The sequence below is a fragment of the Vulpes lagopus genome, chromosome 6 (genome assembly GCF_018345385.1).
Source record: "Vulpes lagopus strain Blue_001 chromosome 6, ASM1834538v1, whole genome shotgun sequence".
Classification (NCBI taxonomy): domain Eukaryota; kingdom Metazoa; phylum Chordata; class Mammalia; order Carnivora; family Canidae; genus Vulpes; species Vulpes lagopus.
Genome location: NC_054829.1, coordinates 71029762 through 71053921, shown reverse-complemented (window position 1 = coordinate 71053921; position 24160 = coordinate 71029762). Strand labels below are relative to the sequence as shown.

The 24160-nt window shown below is 43.3% G+C and overlaps 1 long non-coding RNA gene and 1 gene segment (V, D, J or C); one reads left to right on the top strand and one right to left on the bottom strand.

Annotated features, from left to right (window-relative positions):
- LOC121493205 overlaps positions 1 to 24160 on the top strand; it is a 439102-nt gene that overhangs the window by 292494 nt on the left and 122448 nt on the right.
- Positions 1978 to 23895, bottom strand: LOC121493214. Its single transcript, XR_005988414.1, has 3 exons — positions 23832 to 23895; positions 23384 to 23459; positions 1978 to 2344 (listed from the first exon to the last, which is right to left on the bottom strand). It is a non-coding gene; the product is annotated as an uncharacterized LOC121493214 (long non-coding RNA).

The following is a 24160-nucleotide window of genomic DNA, read 5'->3' as shown; positions in this document are numbered from 1 at the left end:
AAGCCCTGTCAACTGGATAGCTTGTTTTTCTACTCAATAATCTTTTCTTTCACTCATACCAAGCATTTATCACGCAGCTCGGTGTTCACTGCGCTTTATCTTGTCACCACCATGTGTGTAATAGGACCTGCATTCTGAATTGGCTCTAACCCAACAGTGCCACAGTGATCATGAAACAACCACTCTTTTTTTTTATTTTACTTAAATTCAATTAATTAACATATAATGTATTAGTGGTTTCAGTGGTAGAGGTCAATGATTCATCAGTCTTATATAATACCCAGTGCTCAACATCACTCGGTTACCCCATCCTCCCCACCTCCCTCTCCTCCAGCAACCCTCAGTTTATTTTCTATGATTAAGAGCCTCTTATGGTTTGTTTCCCTCTTTGATTTTTTTCTTGTTTTATTTTTTCCTCTCTTCCCCTATGATCCTCTGTTTTGTTTCTTAAATTCCACATAGGAGTGAGATCATATAATAATTGTCTTTCTCTGACTGACTTATTTCACTTAGCATAATATCCTCTAGCTCCAACCACATCATCGCAAATGGCAAGATTTCAATTTATGATGGCTGAGTAATATTCCATTGCATATATACATACACCACATCTTCTTTATCCATTCATCTGTCAACGGACATCTGGGCTCTTTCCTTTAAAACAACCATTCTTAACTGTGATAAACCAGGTGAGTATGATCAACAATACTGTATTTATCTCCATCTTTGCCCCTCTATCCATCCCTACTTTCCACCAAAGACTCAGCACAAACCCTGTATAACCAACCAGAAAGTCAGAGATGCTCAGGGCGTGGCAATGGGACAGCGGCCAGTGCAGAATGGGTAAGGATCCTGGGACATGATGAGGGCACTGGGTTATGGCAACCCAAGCTGCTGTACCAATATCCACCCACTCAAATACTAACTTTCCCACTTAATTGGTTTGGGAAATCTCTTTGACCCCCAAAGCCACCTCATGGCCACTTCTTGTCTACATAGCTGCCTTCCCCAGAGCACCCAAGAATGGGGCCATGTTTCTCTTCTATTGTCCTCTCAGTTAGCTCTATATCTTTAGAGCTGATGCCATGTTTCATCCATTCTTTCAGGCTCATTTCTTTTTTTTTTTTTTGTCACAACCTGTGATAAAACTAAGCAAAGTAGTAAGTGTGTTATCTCAAAGCCCAAGAACTGGGAGGTGCCTATGGAACTGTCTGGGCTGGAAGTCCAACTGGAAGAAGCACGCAGGGTGCCAGTTGATACTGAGGGCTGTAGAAGCCAGTGGCACAGAGGGCCAAACTATACAGGCAGATGGGCCCACCACACCTCTCTCCCAAGGAAAAGAAATTGAGGTCTTTCCATCTTTGGATTTGGAAGGGTATTTGCCCTTCTCTGGCAGCATAGATTCAATCTAGAGGATGGGGTCATCTCTCTCCCACTAGAGGTAGGATAGGGAGGGTCTCACTTATTTCCTCTCCCTTTCCTTGAAGGGTAAGGATCTTTATTTACTTCCCTGGGGGAGATGAAGCAGGGAATTTCCCTAAGGTTCTGGGAGAGCCCAGTTATGTCACCACCCTCTGCTCTAGGGGGTTGACAGACATACAATCTATAAGATAGTTACATTCCACAGCTGTATAGTTCCAGAACTACAAAATCTGAGCCCCTTATAAGCACTGAAGTATCTGCATTTGATTTTTTATAAGCTTCTATCACCAAAGGAAAAAAAAAAACATTTATCTTCTCCTTATCTCTGACCTGTCCCCCAGCCCTACCCCCAACAAAGAATGTTGAGCAAGATATTTTTCTCCATTTCAGGGGAGAAAAGTGGGGAATACTTTTTCTTATGTGCAGAGAAATACTAAAAAGAAGGAGGGGCTTCAATTCAGTCCCTTTCAAACTAATAATCTATCTGTACCCAACCCGTTTTTCCAGCTTTTTCCTCTCTTTGAGATATTGTTGAATGGAAGGACAAAATTACCATTCTTTCTTTCTTTCTTTTTTTTAATAAAGAGACTTCTACCAACAAAAGTATAAGATTAGTCTCCTATTAGCATGAAAGCCCCTATTCTGACCTCTCCATGTTCTACCTGAGGACCACCAGCCCGGCTCCCCACCCAGTTCTCCCAGCAAGCAGGGGAATTCAGAGAGGATTTCCAGAAGCATCAGTAACTTTACATTCTACACACAGTGCTCTCTTACCAGCTTTGTGTGGTAAATCTTCACTGTGAAATCAGCAATTCCAGGAAAGCAGAAGATAATTCACACCCTCCAAAACAGGTGGCCACTTCAGAGCATTGGACGTATTTTCATCCTTAAAGGCAGGTCTCCTTTGGTGACCTATGGTCTTCTGTGAGCCGAGGAATTTCAGAACAAAAATGAGGAAGGAAAGGAGGGCGGGAAGAAAAAGAGAACACAAATTTGGACTACAGCAAGAGCCCTTTATTCTCTAAGTCTGGTGTGCTCCAGACTGCATTCCATCTCTCTTTCTCACATAATATATACAGTGATGTGTTGTCCAATGTAAGGAATCACAGCAAGTGGGCTCCCCTGGCTGAATTCTGCCTCTCAGACGAGAGTTTGGGTGGAGTAGAATTTGGATCTTGAAGATCAAGGCAGGCTTAAGAGAAGGAAAAAGAATCATAGACCTAACCCATTTCAATCAACATGGGACCTGGAAAGACAAAGAACATAGTCCCTAGTCACTAAGCACCCAGGAAATGCCCAGCATTGCTGTAGGCACTCAGGGGAACAGGATGATGGCTGATGCTGACCTCTTCATGGCCTCTAATTCCTAAGGGGTCAATGGCAAGAAATTTCCAGGGAAAAGACCTATTGAGGGTCTCTGCTTGTCCTGGAGAAAGGACAAGGAGAAGACTGGTAGACCCTCTTGGTCACAGGTTTTTGCCTTGTCCCCTGAAGACAACACTGTAATACGCCTTAACTGCAAGGTTTATTCTTTGACTAAATGATTCTCTTACACAATGGTTTTCAACTGTGGATGCACATCAGAACTGCTGAGGGAGCTTTCCAAAATCCTGATGCCCAGATCCAACCCAGATCAATTAAATCAAACTCTCTGGGGGTGGCACCTAGGCTTCAGTACCTGCCCTCAGTGATCCCAATGTGCAGCCAAGATTGAGAACCACTGCGTGGAAGTAATTGTTCTACTCTAGCTTTTCTCTGTCTTTACCTTCCTCTTACCCAAGCTGTTATATCCTCCTTTATTTTTAGTTTGTTCTACTTTGTCCTTTCAGTAGATAATTCTATAATACTCCATTAAATTGTTTTTCATGCTTTAACTCTGATTTCTTTCATTTAATTTCCCTTGCCCACTCCACTTGCTTCATCTTCCCATTATGTCTGTTTTGTGTTATCTTTAGTCCAGCATCAACATTTACAGGGCACTTGATATGGGCAGAGTACAGCAGTAGACACTTAACTGCTACTAAAAATTAAACCCAACATAATACTGTTTTCTATTAAATTCTGCGCTACAAGTTATAAGCTCTCATCCTATGGAAGATGGGCACAGTGGCAAAGTCTATGTCCCTTCCTAGGAAGCAGCACCCTTGGTATATAAATAAAAGATCCAAAATAAATATATTTCCACAAAAAATAAAAGGGATATCCACAAATAGGGGAGAAAGAAGTATTCAGAACTGTCCAAAGCTAAATATTTCCACTGCCAAAAGCTTGGTCTCACTCTAGCATGGAGATGCTATCATTTGCAACAGAAAGAGAAAATCCCTAGATGGTCTGTACACCTGTAAGGCTGTTCTCTGGGGGCAGAATGTCTGTTGATTCAGGTTCATTTCTTCCTTGTCCCCAGGCAAGCTCAAGAGCACACAGAAGTGTTGCTGAGCCACTCCAGGCCGAGATGATGAAGAAAAGGCCATGAGATGGTTCTGGAAGCTGAGGACTTTAGTCCTCAGGGGAAACCACACAGTAGATCTGCCTGCTTCTTCTGCTGCCCAGCTGCAAGAGTGGCCTTGGAGACTTGAAATAGTAGGCTTGCAGTTTCCTGAACCAGGTGAGCTCCAGAGAGCCTTAATAAACATCATCACTCCCACAAAACCCAGTCCAGCCCTAAGCACACCATAGAGGCCGATGGATGTTTGCCCAATAATTGGGTGAATAAATAAATGGCTCCCTGATTAAGTTACTCCTGGTAGATTTTGTGGAAAGATTGAAATGGGAAGGTGGCTCTGTAATCCAACACTGGTACCTTGGTCTCTTGATATGCCGATATGGTTCCTCAATTTCTCCTATCTTCCTTTTCCCTTGATTTTGTGTTTTAGGAATCAAGCCAGATGCCTTGTTGCAATAACAAGAGATGTTTGTTCTTTTAGAGGAAGCAAAATTTTGCAGTATGAAATCACAGGGGGTAAAAATGAATAATTATACTGTCTACTGGTATAAGAGGAACCAATATGGCATCCTGAACTTTGTATACCAACAAGAATTCTGTGATCCTGATCTCCAGAGCAACTTTGTTATAGATGTCAGTTCTCCCTGGAGATTCTTGAAGCCCCAGTAAGAGAGGAGGGGACTGATTATTTTGCTACCCTACCCATAGTACTGTCCCTCTGCCTCCTGATGGGTGACAAGCCAAAGCTTGCCCCTCTGATCTTCCACACTGGCCAGCTGGCCCCAGTGTAGGTCTATCTGTAGATCAATCACAAGGTGTATTCATGTCCATTATTTCAGGGCCAAGTGAGGCAGTATTATCCCCATTTTATTATCCAGAAAACCAAGGACTGGAGAGGTCAAATGACTTGCAAGTCAGTTGTGGAGTTAGATGCAAACTCAGATCTTCCAAGCCTAAATCCAGCAGTCTCTCCAAGACAGTATAGCTACCTCTTGAGAACCCAAGCAAGCAGTGAAAAGAGGACCCCCAAGTTCCAGGATCCTGTCCAACCCAGTCTTGTAGATCATATTCTGTCTGCATCTTGTCTGAGCAGAGATAGGGTTGCCCAGCTGCCTGTTTTCCACAGTCTGTGCAAATTCAAAGAAACAGATTATAAGTTCAAGGAACCCACTTAAAGAACAGGAAAATCAGCTCTCTGCTTAAGCTTATATAAGAGGATGTGAAGGCTGACACTTGGATTCAAAGGCTTGCAAAGGTCCCTACAACCCTCAAATCTTTCATTCTGCCTTCTGTTCTCAATGAGACCAATGGACACATCTTCCCCCATTGCTGTGTGATACATCAGCTGATTTGCCTGGGACTCCTAAGCAGCATCCTGACCCTGAAAATGAAATATCAATGACCTGAGCCTTATAGCCATCTCTAGCCATCTTATATTACCAAAGAAGCAGGAAGCGCTGTGACAGTTTATATGTTGGGTCAGCAGTGCCTTTCTCAACCATCCCCACCCCATTCTGGTAAGGCTGAAGGGAACAGAAGTTCCTATAATGATATGGCCTGTCTTTAGAGCCAAAACCCAAAGATCTGAGGTTCTTCCTGTGGCTACCATCTTGGAAATGAGCTCCTCACTGGTCTTCCTTCATTCTCCTCATATGTTGTAGACCACAACTCACTTTCAGGTCGGACATCCTGTGGGCAGAAGAAATCATTTCACTTCAACCAGAATTTTTGAGAACCTGTATGGGTTCAATAGGTGCTTTGGGTAGATTACGCTGGAGATAAAGCAGACCAAGTAACAAGGCTGCACTCATACATTATAAAGCATAATATACAATGACAACTTCAAAATTTCTACAAATGAGGGGCTGAGGGGTGCCTGTCTGGTTGGAAGATGCCCCAGGAACTTGCCTTGAGGCTGTATTTTTATAGCACCTGATCAGGAAAGATATTAAAGAACAAAAGATGGTTGGAGATTATGGGAGAGGATAGATAAGGCCCCCAAAGCACTCTACCTCTCCTACTAACTGCTCAAGTCTCAGGTATCTTTGTTTTTTCTTTCTTCCTTTCTTCCTACCTTCCTTCCTTCTTTTTTTTTTTTTTTTTTTTTTTTTTTTTTACCATGATAAGTGTATTCGAGTGATGGAACAGACAACCCCCAGGGCCTATGAAGCTGTGGTCTAATTGGTGGTCTTGACACAGAAAGAATGATTGAGCACAGGAACACAGGCAGCACAGAGCCCGAGAAAAGCAAAATCCATGGGCTGAGCACTGGCACACTCACTCCCCCGCAGGTGGGCACCCCACAATCCACCTTATTCATGTTGAAGTTCCAGCTTGCTCCTGCCTAAGGCCCAGGCCCGGCTGTCGGCAGCAGATGCCAGTTTTCCCAGCCTGAGTATGGTGCACTTTCTAGCCGCACCTGGTGCCAAGCTGCTGCTAGATCATCCCTTCATCCCTGCCCCTACTGTCTTCTGCCTCTGGCTTTGATTTATTATTCATACTGGCTCTCTCCTCATCAGGCCCAGAGGAAGGTTATTTTTGTCCATTAATAGTAAACTCTTAAAATTACTCCTAAGCTGGGGCAGAAATAAATCACAGTTAGAAACATAAGCACATTCTTGAGATTTTTCAGAATGACTTCCTGCATGATTTGGGATAGTTTTACAAGAATTATCTAGAAAGACAGGCTTATTTGAGCCCTACTAACTGTTCTTTTGATACTAATGCAGCTATAAGCCCACGGCACTTCCTCCTGCCTCAGGGCTTTTTTTTTTTTTAACATATCCTTATTTCTTATTTTAAATGTTTTTTCCCCTTCAAATGACCCTATCCCTGGTGTATCAGGAAGAAGGTCCTAGCAAGAGACAGAGGGTACTCTCAAATGGCATGATTAGAAAAAAAAAATCTGGGGATGCCTGAGTGGCTCAGAGGTTGAGCATCTGCCTTCGGCTCAGGGTGTGATCCAGAGTTTCCTCCTGGAGTCCTGCATCGGGCTCCCTGCGGGGAGCCTACTTCTCCCTCTGCCTGTGTCTCTGCCTCTCTCCCTCTTTCTGTGTCTCATGAATAAATAAATAAAATTTTAAAAAAGAAAAAAATGTGATAAAAGGGACATTTACAAGATGTGGGCAGGTGTTACAGATTGAATCATATCCCTCAAAAAAAGATACGTTGAAGTCCTAACCTCCAGTACACCAAAAGTTATCTTATTTGGAAATAGGATCTTTGCAATGGATATAATTAGTTAAGATTAGTGTAATTAGTTAAGATAAGGTCATATTGGAGTAAGGTGGGTCTCTAATCTAATCTGACTGATGTCTTTGTAAGAAGACAGCCAGAGACACAGAGAAAACACCATGCAACCACAAAGGCAGAACCTGGAGTCATGCAGCTATAAGCCAAGCCAAGGGAATACCAGAGATGGCCAGCAAACCACCAGAGCTAGGGAGAGTCGAGGAAGGATGGCCCTACAGTTCTCGTAGGGGGCATGGCCCTACTGACAGCTTGATTTCAGGACTGGAGCCTCCGGAATTTTGAGACAATATATTTCTCTTGTTTTAAGCCCCTTCGTTTATGGTGCTTTGTTAAGGCGGTCATAGGAAACTAACTGCATTATGGGAAACCAAGAAAAAGCTGATAAACCACCCTTGGGTGTGGCAGTACTGTACTGCCACTGCCATTCTAGGTTCAAAGCATGGAGTGGAGGAGCCTGCAGCTGTAGGAAAACAGCTGCGAGGAGCTGTAGCCTCCTGCAGAGGGAGGCAGCCGCTGCCAACCCACAGCCTGGCTGGCAGGGATCTGGGGTAATACCACTCCGCCTCCTTCTCTTCCTTCTCTCCAATCTCCTGATGGTGCCTCGCATAAGCCAGACTAAGTGGGATGCAAAGAGCAAAGGAACTGTTAAGGTCAGCCTCCTCGAGTATGAAGCAGAATAGATCCAGAGGGACAGACACTATCTAGCAAAACTAGGTAACTTCTGCTTTTGAATCTCAGCTGCAAAGCCACTTCCTTGGGGAGGCCATCCCTGATCTCCTGACTGGGTCCTGCCCCCTGTAACATGATCCCATAACCCCTCTGCTTCTACAGAGTGTTTATCACAGCTGCAGTGAAGGAATTTATTATGCAAATCACTAAGTGATGACCAGCTCCCACACTAGACCGCAAACTCCAGGAGGGAAGAACCACACCTCATTCATCAGTGAATCCTGAGAGCCTGGTGCATAGTAAAAATGACCAATTTCTAACATGTGCCAAGAATGAGGCAACCTGATATGAAAAGATCAAGTATGGAAACCCAGAGACTTCCTTGGCAACTTTCAAGAAACTAAAGAGAATGGGCACTACGGCTAGGTACTGATGGTGTGATTTGTAATTGCAAACGATATGACCAGCTTGAGCACTCAGTAATGGTCCTCTAGAAATGCTGGGTGAGATGGGCAGTTGGGTAATGAGATGAGGCCAGAGTAGGGAGAGCAACTACCATGAGGTCAAGCCAACCGGAGCTTGCTTTTATCAGAATCTCCTCAGGCCACCCTGGTCCCAGTCACACTGGAGAAAATAGAAAGCTTAGGTGGCTCTCTCTGTTAGCATGAGAATTCATGTCCCACACCCCACCTCAGACACTGAATGCCACCTTTGCTCTTTACCTCTTCGCATACCAACTGTCCCTCTTCCCGCCTTCTACGGCAACCTCTAGTTTCCATTATTAATTTACCTGTTTTATTTCAAAATGTAATAGATTACTGGTCTTTGAAATTCAAAAGTGTAGGTCTCAAGAATTCAAACACTCCTCTCCTTTGAAGTACATATAAATTTAGTCATAAACTGGGATGTAGTGGTGGTTTTTTAACTTTTTTACAATATTTTGCTTCATGTAATTCAACTTAGGTGACCTAAGAACCTTTCGGAAAAGAAGATAGATGAGCTCAATAAAGATCAAGGAAACTCTGGCTCAAATTCGAAGACCACGCTTCATTGGATTGCTCTTTTGCACTTGGGTGAATCACCCTTATCCAACTTTGCGTGGAGGGAGTTTGCAGTAAACACAGTGGTCATCACAACACCCGTGGTCTGCGCACATCCTGTATTGACTGATATACTGTTTTTTTTTTTTATTACAGTTGTAAATGTCAAGAATTCTTCCTGGTATTAACTGTTAACATCACCATAGAACAGACAACATGTACATCTAACATGAAAATGGAGAGACAATATCAAACTAACTTCTAGGGTGGGAAGCAGAAACTTTCTTATCAATCAACTAAGCTGCCTCACTTCCTCTCACTTAGCTGGACCACATCACGGATCTTGAAAGTGGTCTTATCACCCCATGAATAGGCAACTGGTTCTGCAGCCTCCCATGATTGACAAAGTCCCTCCTGGGGAACAGAGCAGCTGCCCACAGGGACTGCTTTCTTCAGGCACAAATGCATCCCAGAGTGTTGATTTGGAGGAAGGACCACACAGGGTGAGCTGTGAGGCAGAGCTGTCCTTGAGGGGATGTCCCACAGAGGGCATCCTCCCTTATCTATCTCAGCCCCTTCTGGATAGGTGAGGCAGATCCCAGAACCTCAAGCAAGCAAGACTCAGCAACAATGAAGCATGGAGGTTGCCAGGCCCTCACACTCATAGTCAGTGCCCCTTCCACGGAGCTCTCATCCCCCATCCCCACAGAGCCCCCCTCATGTCTTTTCTCTCAAGGGTTATGTCAGCTTTTACATTGGTGCAGGACCTCATACTGACCATGTGTGTCTGGGGGGCAAGGGAACTGCCAACCTCCAGTGTTCCACGGAAGGAGAAACAATCACTGACTACCGTATCAACTGGGACAGGAAGTCCCAGAGTGAAGATCAAGCATCTTTGGCTGAACTGTCAGCAAGGCTCTGGGTATTGACTCTGCCCTTGGATGAAATGACTTTCAGATACTGAGAAGAACCATCTATGGCCCTGGTTTTCAGGACAGGTTCCAAAATCAAATTGATTATTCAAATGACCAGGCTCTACTTGAGAGACTTGAGGCCTCAGAAGGAAATGAAGGAACTTTCTACCCTGCCAGTGGCTCCACCTTGCTGGATATCTACTTCTGAGCAACTCCAAACTGTGGACATCTATGTAGAAAGGCAATTCTAATAGACTCTGTTTGTCTCTTGAAAAAAATCATTTAAGAAATGGGGGCTTAGGGAGAGGAGGGGCAAGATGGCGGAAGAGTAGGGTCCCCAAGTCACCTGTCCCCACCAAATTACCTAGATAACCTTCAAATCATCCTGAAAATCTATGAATTCGGCCTGAGATTTAAAGAGAGACCAGCTGAAACGCTACAGTGAGAAGAGTTCGCGCTTCTATCAAGGTAGGAAGACGGGAAAAAGAAATAAAGAAACAAAAGGCCTCCAAGGGGGAGGGGGCCCCGCGAGGAGCCGGGCTGAGGCCAGGGCGAGTGTCCCCAGGACAGGAGAGCCCCGTCCCGGAGGAGCAGGAGCTGCACCAACCTTCCCGGGTGGAAAGGGGCTCGCAGGGAGTTGGAGCAGGACCCAGGAGGGCGGGGATGCCCTCGGGCTCCCTGGGACACTAACAGGCACCTGCGCCCTGGGGAGAGTGCGCCGAGCTCCCTAAGGGCTGCCGCGCGGCGGGACCCGGAGCAGCTCGGGGGGGGGCTCGGGCGGCGGCTCCGCGGAGGGGGCTGCGGGGCGGGAGCGCGAATCCAACAGCGCAGGCTCCGGAGCACAGGGCGCCGGGACACAGCCCAGGATCCGGCCTCCCCCGAGACAGGCAGAGGCCGGGAGGGCCCAGGACAGCGAGGACGCCCCTGCCCCGAGCTGAGCAGATCAGCGGCCCCGCCTGGAGCCTCCAGGCCCTGCAGACGGAGAGCCCCGGAGCTACTGCGGGAGCTGACTCCAGGGCTGTAGAGCTGGCCCCGCCACTGCGGTTGTTCCTTCTGGGGCCTCACGGGGTAAACAACCCCACTGAGCCCTGCACCAGGCAGGGGCAGAGCAGCTCCCCCAAGTGCTAACACCTGAAAATCAGCACAGCAGGCCTCTCCCCCAGAAGACCAGCAAGACGGACCAGTTCCAGGGGAAGTCAAGGGACTTAAAGTATACAGAATCAGAGGATGCTCCCCCGTGGTTTTTTTTGTTGTTGTTGTTCTTGTTGTTGTTGTTTTTTGCTTTTTGATTTGTTTGCTTCCCCCACCCCTTTTTTCCTTTCTTTCTTTTTCTTTATCTTCTCTTTTTTTTTTTGCCTTTTTTTCTTCCTTTTTCTTTTTCTCTTTTCTTTCCTTCTTTCTCTCCTCTCTTTTTCTCCTTTTCCCAATACAACTTGTTTTTGGCCACTCTGCACTGAGCAAAATGACTAGAAGGAAAACCTCACCTCAAAAGAAAGAATCAGAAACAGTCCCCTCTCCCACAGAGTTACAAAATCTGGATTACAATTCAATGTCAGGAAGCCAATTCAGAAGCCCTATTATATAGCTACCGGTGGCTCTAGAAAAAAGCATAAAGGACTCAAGAGACTTCATGACTGCAGAATTTAGATCCAATCAAGCAGAAATTAAAAATCAATTGAATGAGATGCAATCCAAACTATAAGTCCTAAGGACGAGGGTTAACGAGGTGGAAGAACGAGTGAGTAACATAGAAGACAAGTTGATGGCAAAGAGGGAAAATGAGGAAAAAAGAGACAAACAATTAAAAGACCATGAAGATAGATTAAGGGAAATAAACGACAGCCTGAGGAAGAAAAACCTACATTTAATTGGGGTTCCCGAGGGTGCCGAAAGGGACAGAGGGCCAGAATATGTATTTGAACAAATCATAGCTGAAAACTTTCCTAATCTGGGAAGGGAAACAGGCATTCAGATGCAGGAAATATAGAGATTCCCCCCTAAAATCAATAAAAACCGTTCAACACCTCGACATTTAATAGTGAAGCTTGCAAATTCCAAAGATAAAGAGAAGATCCTTAAAGCAGCAAGAGAAAAGAAATCCCTGAGGATTTCTTATGGGAATTTTTATGGGGAGGAGTATTAAGGTAGCAGCAGACCTCCCTCCACCCCCACCCCCGAGACCTGGCAGGCCAGAAAGGGTTGACAGGATATATTCAGGGTCCTAAATGAGAAGAACATGCAACCAAGAATACTTTATCCAGCAAGGCTCTCATTCAAAATGGAAGGAGAGATAAAGAGCTTCCAAGACAGGCAGGAACTGAAAGAATATGTGACCTCCAAAACAGCTCTGCAAGAAATTTTAAGGGGGACTCTTAAAATTCCCCTTTAAGAAGAAGTTCAGTGGAACAATCCACAAAACAAGGACTAAATAGATATCATGATGATACTAAACTCGTATCTTTCAATAGTAACTCTGAACGTGACGGGCTTAATGACCCTATCAAAAGGTGCGGGGTTTCAGACTGGATAAAAAAGCAGGACCCATCTATTTGCTGTCCACAAGAGACTCATTTTAGACAGAAGGACACCTACAGCCTGAAAATAAAAGGTTGGAGAACCATTTACCATTCAAATGGTCCTCAAAAGAAAGCAGGGGTAGCATACTTATATCAGATAAACTAAAATTTACCCCGAAGACTATAGTGAGAGATGAAGAGAGACACTATATCATACTTAAAGGATCTATCCAACGAGAGGACTTAACAATCCTCAATATATATGCCCCGAATGTGGGAGCTGCCAAATATTTAAATCAATTAATAACCAAAGTGAAGAAATACTTAGATAATAATACACTTATACTTGATGACTTCAATCTTGCTCTTTCTATACTCGACAGGTCTTCTAAGCACAACATCTCCAAAGAAACGAGAGCTTTAAATGATACACTGGACCAGATGGATTTCACAGATATCTACAGAACTTTACATCCAAACTCAACGGAATACACATTCTTCTCAAGTGCACATGGAACTTTCTCCAGAATAGACCACATACTGGGTCACAAATCGGGTCTGAAACGATACCAAAAGATTGGGATAGTCCCCTGTATATTCTTAGACCATAATGCCTTGAAATTAGAACTAAACCACAACAAGAAGTTTGGAAGGATCTCAAACACGTGGAGGTTAAGGACCATCCTGCTAAAAGATGAAAGGGTCAACCAGGAAATTAAGGAAGAATTAAAAAGATTCATGGAAACTAATGAGAATGAAGATACAACTGTTCAAAATCTTTGGGATGCAGCAAAAGCAGTCCTAAGGGGGAAATACATCGCAATACAAGCATCCATTCAAAAACTGGAAAGAACTCAAATACAAAAGCTAACCTTACACCTGAAGGAGCTAGAGAAAAAAACAGCAAATAGATCATACACCCAGCAGAAGAAGAGAGTTAATAAAGATTTAAGCAGAACTCAACGAAATTGAGACCAGAAGAACTGTGAAACAGATCAACAGAACCAGGTGTTGGTTCTTTGAAAGAATTAATAAGGTAGATAAGATAAGATAGATAAGGTTAGCCAGCCTGATTAAAGAGAAGAGAGAGAAGACTCAATAAAATCATGAATGAGAAAGGAGAGATCACTACCAACACCAAGGAAATACAAACGATTTTAAAAACATATTATGAACAGCTATACGCCAATAAATTAGGCAAGCTAGAAGAAATGGACGCATTCCTGGAAAGCCACAAACTACCACAACTGGAACAGGAGGAAATAGAAAACCTGAACAGGCCAATAACCAGGGAGGAAGTTGAAGCAGTCATCAAAAAAACCTCCCAAGACACAAAAGTCCAGGGCCAGATGGCTTCCCAGGGGAATTCTATCAAACGCTTAAAGAAGAAACCATACCTATTCTAGTAAAGCTGTTTGGAAAGATAGAAAGAGATGGAGTACTTCCAAATTCGTTCTATGAGGCCAGCATCACCTTAATTGCAAATCCAGACAAAGACCCCACCAAAAAGGCGAATTACAGACCAATATCCCTGATGAACATGGATGCAAAAATTCTCAACAAGATACTAGCCAATAGGATCCAACAATACATTAAGAAAATTATTCACCATGACCAAGTAGGATTTATCCCCGGGACACAAGGTTGGTTCAACACTCGTAAAACAATCAATGTGATTCATCATATCAGCAAGAGAAAATCCAAGAACCATATGATCCTCTCATTAGATGCAGATAAAGCATTTGACAAAATACAGCATCCGTTCCTGATCAAAACTCTTCAGGACGTAGGGATAGAGGGAACTTTCCTCAACATCTTAAAAGCCATTTACGAAAAGCCCACAGCAAATATCATTCTCAATGGGGAAGCAGTGGGAGCCTTTCCCCTAAGATCAGGAACAAGACAGAGATGTCCACTCTCACCACTGCTGTTCAACATAGTTCTGGAAGTCCTCGCCTCAGCAATCAGACAACAAAAAGACATTAAAGGCATTCAAATTGGCAAAGAAGAAGTCAAACTCTCCCTCTTCGCTGATGACATGATACTCTACATAGAAAACCCAAAAGCCTCCACCCCAAGATTGCTAGAACTCATACAGCAATTTGGTAGCGTGGCAGGATACAAAATCAATGCCCAGAAATCAATGGCATTTCTATACACTAACAATGAGACTGAAGAAAGAGAAATTAAGGAGTCAATCCCATTTACAATTGCACCCAAAAGCATAACATACCTAGGAATAAACCTAACCAAAGAGGTAAAGGATCTATACCCTAAAAACTATAGAACACTTCTGAAAGAAATTGAGGAAGACACAAAGAGATGGAAAAATATTCCATGCTCATGGATTGGCAGAATTAATATTCTGAAAATGTTAATGTTACCCAGGGCAATTTACTCGTTTAATGCAATCCCTATCAAAATACCATGGACTTTCTTCAGAGAGTTAGAACAAATTATTTTAAGATTTGTGTGGAATCAGAAAAGACCCCGAATAGCCAGGGGAATTTTAAAAAAGAAAACCATAGCTGGGGGCATCACAATGCCAAATTTCAGGTTGTACTACAAAGCTGTGGTCATCAAGACAGTATGGTGCTGGCACAAAAACAGACACATAGATCAATGGAACAGAATAGAGAACCCAGAAGTGGACCCTGAAATGTATGGTCATCTAATATTCAATAAAGGAGGAAAGACTATCCATTGGAAGAAAGACAGTCTCTTCAATAAATGGTGTTGGGAAAATTGGACATCCACATGCAGAAGAATGAAACTGGACCACTCTCTTTCACCATACACAAAGATAAACTCAAAATGGATGAGAGATCTAAATGTGAGACAAGAGTCCATCAAACTCATAGAAGAGAACACAGGCAACACCCTTTTTGAACTCGGCCACAGTAACTTCTTGCAAGATCCATCCACAAAGGCAAAAGAAACAAAAGCAAAAATGAACTATTGGGACTTCATCAAGATAAGAAGCTTTTGCACAGCAAAGGATACAGTCAACAAAACTCAAAGACAACCTACAGAATGGGAGAAGATATTTGCAAACGACATATCAGATAAAGGGCTAGTTTCCAAAATCTATAAAGAACTTATTAAACTCAACACCAAAGAAACAAACAATCCAATCATGAAATGGGCAAAAGACATGAAGAGAAATCTCACAGAGGAAGACACGGACATGGCCAACATGCACATGAGAAAATGCTCTGAATCACTTGCCATCAGGGAAATACAAATCAAAACCACAATGAGATACCACCTCACACCAGTGAGAATGGGGAAAATTAACAAGGCAGGAAACAACAAATGTTGGAGAGGATGCGGAGAAAAGGGAACCCTCTTACACTGTTGGTGGGAATGTGAACTGGTGCAGCCACTCTGGAAAACTGTGTGGAGGTTCCTCAAAGAGTTAAAAATAGACCTGCCCTACGACCCAGCAATTGCACTGTTGGGGATTTACCCCAAAGATTCAGATGCAATGAAACATCGGGACACCTGCACCCCGATGTTTCTATCAGCAATGGCCACAATAGCCAAACTGTGGAAGGAGCCTCGGTGTCCATCGAAAGATGATGGATAAAGAAGATGTGGTTTATGTATACAATGGAATATTCCTCAGCTATTAGAAACGACAAATATCCACCATTTGCTTCAACGTGGATGGAACTGGAGGGTATTATGCTGAGTGAAATAAGTCAATCAGAGAAGGACAAACAGTGTATGTTCTCATTCATTTGGGGAATATAAATAATAGTGAAAGGGAATATAAGGGAAGGGAGAAGAAATGTGTGGGAAATATCAGGAAGGGAGACAGAACATAAAGACTCCTAACTCTGGGAAACGAACTAGGGGTGGTGGAAGGGGAGGAGGGCACCCCACCTCCAGGGTGGGGGTGAATGGGTGATGGGCACTGAGGGGGTCACTTGATGGGATGAGCACTGGGTGTTATTCTGTATGTTGGTAAATTGAACACCAATAAAAAATAAATTTATTTAAAAAAAAAAGAAATGTGGGCCTAGGAAGTCTGGCATTCCTTGCCATTTCTTCAGACTCTGTCACCCTTGACCTGCTTGCATGTACCCACGGTGTTCAGACAGACTACTCGAAGTGGGGTGTGGCCAGAGAAGAAATAAAGCCAAAGTCAAAAGTTGTAGCATTCCCTGTACACTTTGCTTTAGATTGATTGATTGATTGATTGATTTGAAAGAGAGAGAGAGAGAGAGTGGGAGGGACAGAGGGAGAAAGAAAGAGAAAAGCAGATTCCCCGCTGCACACAGAGCAGTACCCTGGGCTCCATCCCGAGGGCCTAAGATCATGACCTGAGCTGAAATCAAGAGTTACACACTTAACCGACTAAGCCACCCAGGAGCCCCTCACTGTACTCTTAATCATCTTTTTTTTAGCTTCATAAAAGATTTGGCCACGCATTCAAAGTGCTTAGATCACAGCACTTTCCAAAGTATGATAATGAGTGGTGTTCAGTTTCTCCCTAACCATATTAACCAGAAATCTAGCTGTTCTACAGGAGGAGGCTGGGAAGCTGGGAAGACTCCTCCCTGTCCTCCAGCATCAACAGTTTGCACTGCTAGTCATCTTGCCCAATGTGAAGGATAACGTAGATGCTCCGTCCCCAGCATCTACGTTGTTTTCATGATTGCTCACTGGATATGTCGTTTGCCCTCCCTCCCATCTCTATCTCCTTACTTCCTCTTCTCTAGATGCTAGAGAAATATTATAAATTTCTTCCACTGGCACTTCTTCGACCTTCTTTGAATAGCTCTATTTAAACCCCACTTTATTCTTGATCAATGTACTATTCCAGATTTAGGTGACTGACAGCCTATTCTGAGGCTAAACTTGTGGCTTTCCTTCCTGCATAATTGAGAAAATCTACAATTCACCTGATTCAGCACCTCATGGGAACTTCTGGTGATAACGGATATGTTCAGCAACTTGACTGTGGTGATGCCTCCTTGGATGTATAGGTATCTCAAAATTCATCAGACAGTGCACTGTAAATATACATGGTTGGTTGCACATCACATATAATTTGATAAAGTCATAAAAATATTTCTTTAATTTAAAATACAATTTTTTAAAAGCTTCTTTGGACAACTTCAGGCAATGTCTAGGAAAAACTTTCTCTAACACTGCTAATCAAAGATACTGCCCTCTGCAGAATCACAAAGAGGCTGACAACTGTTTGCTAGAACCATACAGTCAGCTTCAATCAGGCTTCTCACTTGTCCACCAAGAGTCTTCCATATATTATATATATATATACAGAGAGAAACAGAGACCGACATGCAGACAGAGACACACAAACAGAGAGACAGAAATATGATTAGATAGATATAAACCCATATATGAGTACATTTTATACACTATATATAGTTATAACTATATATATAGTTATAACATATATTTTGTATATTTTATCCATGACTCCCCATGAGTTCTCATCATTTATCTCCCCAAAAAGCTACATTTCAACCCTTCAGGGAATCTCTTCTTTTTACTCTCTACCCCATACCCATTTACTCTGTCCTAGTGTCCTGATTTCAACACAGACCTGGGCCTGGCATTCACCTCTCTGCCCATCCTGTTGGGTTGCATCTTTGGCTGAACCATTGGCAAGGCTCTGAGTATTGACTCTGCTCTTGGATAAAATCAAATTCCAGTATCCTCATCTAGATAGGACTCCCTGAGCCCCACATTCTGGGAAAGGAGTTCAGACCCAACCTTCCTAGTATGCGCATAGGCCCTGTGACAACTCATCAAGCTCACTGCCTGCTACTTATATCCAGTTATTCCTGTTTGAATGACCAATAGGCGAGAAGATAGAGTGCATCTCCAACACTAAAAGGGTACAATTCTTCTCCCAGTTTGAAGTCATGACTTTGGAAAAAGAATGACATTTGGAAGCTAGTTACACAGATGGTGCCAGAGTTTTGGAATCACGGTTTTATAAGGTCTGCAAGATGGATTCCTAGGAAGAGACTCAATGGGTCCTCCTGACAGAGACTGGAAAGACTGTCTCTGAGGAGGAGGAAAACTATGTGGACAAATCCATAAAACTGTAGGTTAGCTGTAATAATAGCTAATGTCTGTTAAGCACTTACTGTATGTCAGGTGCTACTGAGCACTTTACATGTGTTACACGATTTAATCCTCTCAACAGCTCTATGATGCATTTTCTATTATTATCCCCATCTTACAAATGAGGACAGAAAAGCTATAACACTTGCCCAAAGAGCCACATCTAGTAAGAGAAGGCAACAGATTTCAGACTCTGGAGTCTGTGCTAGAGGACACCTATCTGTGATTCAGGGCGGGACCAGTACTGGGGAGGAGGCAGTCTCCAGGATGTGTCAGAAATAAGGAACAACAGGGGCTGTGCCCTCACCACTAGACCTATTCAAACTGATGATCTGTGACCATCTGTTAAGAAACTGGGACAATGCAGCAGTGGTCCCACATGACTTCTCCGGTGTTTTCTAACTCTGAGATTTTTGTGATCCTGACACAAGCTTCACACTGTCTTCTAAAATTATCTGCATCTCTTCATCTTTGAAATGGGGATAATGAGTTCCAATTTCACTGTGTTGTTGTAAGAAGCTAATGATAGAAAGTAAATTGCACTACACATAGTAGCTATTCAGTAGATGTTACTCATCATAAGGGCAGATGATAAAATGGGATCATCAGGGAGAAAGTGAATTCAGTTACTGAGGGCGGATAACATGCAGCTGCTTTGCAGATGTGGACTCACTTAATCCTTCCGCCAATCCCATGGGGTCATTACTGTCAGTTGTGTTTTACAGATACTGAGCCTCAGAGAGACTGGGTGGCTGACCTAAGGTCACAGAAGCAGAGCCAGGATTGGGGTCTGAGTTGAAGGCTGATGGTGCTGGCACTGGGCGAGGGGTTGGGGGATCTACTGATGAAATGCATCACCTATAACACTATCTGAGTGAAAGAACAGCTGGCAACAGGTGTGTGATGCCTAGTCGTCTAGAGCTACAGACATTGTCTCTGACTCCTTGTCCAGTCTCCAGAAGAGGGTATATCAAACACATTCCACCTCCCATCTCTCCCTTCCTTGCTTTAAAACACCAGTTGTAATTTCAGCTTCCAGGCTGTTCTCCTGAAATGCCTCACCCCTCCAGCTGAAGGAGGACAGCTATTACCCAGGGGAGATAACAGGCCCCTGCCACTTGCACTCCTGAGCCCATCCCTAGGTCAGCAGCTTTTCCCCCAGGCCACAACACAGGAAATGAACTCACATATTCCTTCGTCCTGATGCTTGTCAATATAATATCTTGTTGACTCCCTTAGAGTTTCTGGGGTACCAATGGACCCGCTGCCTTCTCCTTTCCTTCTCAGGGACCTGCCTAGAATGGCAGCTACAGGGGTCTGGGGGTAATGTGAAGAGAACTTGAGAAATTCTATGGGTCTCTGGCAGATCCACAGGATGGCCAACTTTACCATCCATAGATATCTCTACTGTGCAGCAAAGTGTCTGAATTTGTCACTTCTATTTTTATTGACTTATCCTTCAAATGAAGAGAGCAAAAGGGCTTGAGATCTATCATTTCTGGTTCTCAAAAGAGCAATTCCTAACTCCCTGCCCCCTACCTCTGCCACAACCACTACCACCAAATGATTTTGGTATTCTTCAAGAATGCAGAGTCCTTGGGGGTGGTTTTTTTGTTTTTGTTTTTGTTTGTTTGTTTTTTTAGCAATTTACACATACACAAACACATACATTATGAATGGCAACAGTGTAGAGTAGCGCCTATCAACTCCTGAAGGAATTCTTTGGATGCTCAAGGACACCCTGGATGCTCATAGGCTCCCAAGGCATTAGTCAGCCAGTGGAGCACGGCCACCACCCAGCTTGTGCGCTCCATAAGAAAAGGATTTGGTGACAGGACCAAGGAAATCAAGCCAAAACGCAATTGCCTGTGCTAATGTCAACACGGCAGCTTCCCAAACTCTGTGTTTAAATAAGAAATCTAATAGCTGTAAGCTTTTTATTTACCTGCATCCATGTGGGAGAATAGGGAAGTTTAATTATCTTTTTTCTAGCTTAAGGGCAAAACCTCGTGAGTATTTGTAACTTTTGGAGAAAGAAATGTCAGTATAAATATATTACTAGGGCAACAAATTATTAAGAAGGAAGACCGACTCAAAGTCTAGGGTTTTAAAGGAAGAAGTTACTTTCATAGGATGTGACAACATCCATCACAATTTATTAAGTGCCTACTATGGGCCGGGTACTTGGCTAGATACACTGGGAATATGGTACTCAAAAGCTCTTGAGTTTATTTTAGTGAAAATAAACAAAAAGGAAGAGAAGTTATATGTTAGATGGTGGCACTTGTGGAGAAGACTCACAGGAATAGAGTGGGGGTGTTTCCAGGGATCTGAGGGGTAGATAACCACTTTAACTCAGGTGGTCGAGAAAAGCTGCAATGAGAAGATAACATTTCAATAAAGGCCCTAGGGAGAACCGGGAGAGAAATATTAAGTCTGAGTGTTTGCCAGACTTTTAGGCTAGAAATGATATTTTCATGCCCAGGTTTGTGACCCATAGTACCAGCTTTTCTGTAGCCTGGAGGAATAGGCAACAGTCTTTCCTTCCTCCTTGCTGAGAGCTCTCTCACTAACAGTTGAGAATTTCATTTTTCAAGACCCAGTGATGAAATTCCATTAAACAGTACAAAGTGGAGAGGAAGCCATCCTGCAAAGGTCAAAACTTGGAAAACTTAGAAAAGGAAAATGGCAGAACCACTGGTAAATGGAATATGGGACATGTAATGCCAAGCTATTTGCCTTCTGTCCCTAATTATGTGACCACATTCTTTGGGTTGATGAATATCTCCTCCTGATCGTAAAAGGAAAGTATACAAATCAGATGATGCATTTCTCTTGATAGTATCCAAGAGGACCCTAAACCAGCATCCCTCGGAAAGGATCTGCAGCCTCATCTATACTTGCAGATTGATGTATCTTCCAAAAAAAATGGTCCCAATAGACAGAGAAGCTAAACAAAACATATGTTCACCTCACTGAGGTTCTTGATTTTTCCTCATCACCAGGAAGCCAGGGAAATATGAACCTGGGGAATTTAGAATAACTGTGGAGTGTCTTTTCAATTCCCCACAAAGCTTTAAGGATTCACCCTCCAGGGCTTCTGGGTGTGCTAGGACCGCAAGTCTCAGGATTGGTCCCAGAGTTGGTTTCCATCTTCACTTGCCACCTGACAAAGTGAGCAATATTACTCAGAGGCAGTGAGAAGGAAAATCAGCATCCACAGGAACAACACCAAGGAAACACAGCCCAAGTCTACCCTGTCAGAAAAAAGGCTGGGCTTCCCCCTCACTCATCTCAACCTAAGTAAGCTCCACTCCTTAGGGACCCTGCTCATCACTCTCTGCCCTTTGTCCCTACACAATGTCTCTGATCCTCTCTGCTAAGGAATGGATGGATCTATGACTAGAGCCTTCCATTCAGACACAAATTCTCCCCTCCTTTTTTTTTTCCCCCAAAATAAATGCAAGCCAACAATATGACATTGCTGTTAAGGAAGAGAAAACCAAGTAGGTGCTGTGAGATTCTAAGAATGACAATGTGACACCCAGCACTGGTCAGATCCTCCCCCAGGGTCACAGGCCTGGCATGTTCCTGAGTTATCCTGAGTAAGTCTTAGAAAAATTAAACAGTGTTGAATTGTGGCATGTGAAGTGTTATTAGACAATGGAAAAGAAACCCACTAGACTGCAGCCTGTGTTCAAAACCTAGTTCTGCCCTGTGAAGACTTGAACCCATCACTTTGCTTCCCCAGGCTCACTTATAGAAGGTGAAGAAGCTGGAACTGATGCAACCTGAGGTCCCTTTCAGTTCTTACTCTCTATGACTCTATGATTGGTTGTCCTCATTTCCCAGGAAATAAGAAAAAGAGAAAACATTCTGAGATTTCAGCAAAAAGAAGTTAAAAATGAAGAGCTCCTTGAATTGAAAATCATCAACAACTGTAAAAAGGTACCTGTAATAATAATTGATGGCTTACAGTGATGGGGTACTTTTCTATATGCAAGTCACTGTTCAACATAGTGTATAGGTCTTAATTTGTTTGATCTTCACAACAAGCCATTCCCCTTATAATCCTTATTTCACAAATGGAGGCATTGAAGCAAGGAGAGGTTATAAGGCTTTGCCCAAGGTCATACTGCTGGTGAGTGGCTGAGCTTGGACACAAGCCCAGGAAGCCTGCCTTCACAGGTACCACAAGTCAGGAGTCTTCTTTTCCTGATTATTAAAAAGCTTATTAAAAGCGATTTCTTAAATAATATCTGTGGGCAAAAAAGTGGGCCAGTACCCTCCCTGAGTCTTTTTTGGCTGCAGTAGGCAGTACTCTGTACAAGGAAGGCAGAACTATCTCCTATTGGGAGCCCACGATTCTACCCTCACATTTTGCGTCTAGGACCGATAGCTTCTGTGTATGATGTGGAAGCCAATGTTTGTTGGCACTTTTCCGCCTCAGTCTCCAGCCTGTGTTGCCTGCCTCAGCTGACCTTCCTTGTACTGGTCCTTTCTGGTAAATGCAAGAGTCATCATTTTTTTGAGGTAGAATGAGGTCTGTGTCTTACAATTCTTATCAGTGCTTCCCCTTTTCCAGAGGTCCAGTCTCTAAATTCTCAATCTTCAGAAAGCTCTGCCTTTGAGGGTATGCTCCCACAGGGCCTCCCCAGTCTTAGAGTATATTTAATGCACCATTTTAGGAATCAAGAGATCTTTCCCACCTTTACAAAGGAACCTATAAAGTGGGGTAAAGTAATTAAGGTGTGAAGAGTGACGTTTGTCCGTCATCATGTTGACCATGCTGTCTGCATGGGGTTAGTTTGCACTACAGTACTTGGCCAAGAAAGCCCAGTTTCCCCGAATGAATCCCAATGATAAATATCCCCTATACCCATTTCAGTGCTCTAGCCTCTTCCATTAAAGAACTATAGGGACTTTATCCAGGGGATCTGGAAAGAAAAGCTAGGGAGATCAAAAGCTATTCTCTTGCCAGAAATGCATGTTCTGAAGGAAGAAGATCGTGAAGGGTACCTGTGCCAAATCACATGCTGGAAAGAAGCTACCTGAGATCTGGGGAAACTTCCACCGGCTAAGACAAGCTAGCAGCCTGTTGAAAAAAAAAAAATGAGAGTCAGAATTCTTACTTCTTTTCGTGTAACTTTAGATAAATCAGTTAACCTCTTCAAGCCTCAGAATCTCATCTGTACAATAAAGAGTTTATATTAGATGATCTCTACCGTTCTTTCAGCACCACTAACAACAAACTATAAGCCCCTCCCCAGCAAGAGAGAGAAGGAAGAAGCCATGGGACAAAAGATATCAAATTTGGCAGATTCCCAAGATTGGGAAGCACAGATTTCTGCCTAGAGGATTCCTTTATGTGACCCCATAAGGATAAAAAATTTTTAAAAAGAACAAAATGAAATACACTCATAGTTAATCAAAGGGGATTGAAAGTCATTGCTAACCTCACACCTACCTTGGTTCGCCTCCAGCTCACCTCCCTTGAGACACTCCTCCTTCTCTTTAATGCCTCATCATGATTCTCAAAAACTGTGATCACTCAAGGTTGAAGCTTTTAATCTCCCATGTATAAAAGGATATGCAAATAGAGTTCAGTTTCCTGTTGAGTCTCTGCCAAGGTCTTAGCCTGGCAGTTCTGGGAAAGGAGCCAAAGACCTCATATTTCTTGGCTGTTAACATTCTCCCATCTGTCCTCAAGTCAGCAGCCTGGGCTTCAGGCTATAGCTTGTCTTTTGACTTACACTTCCCTAGATTTTCTAAAGAAACTCTTTAGAGTGTTTCTGC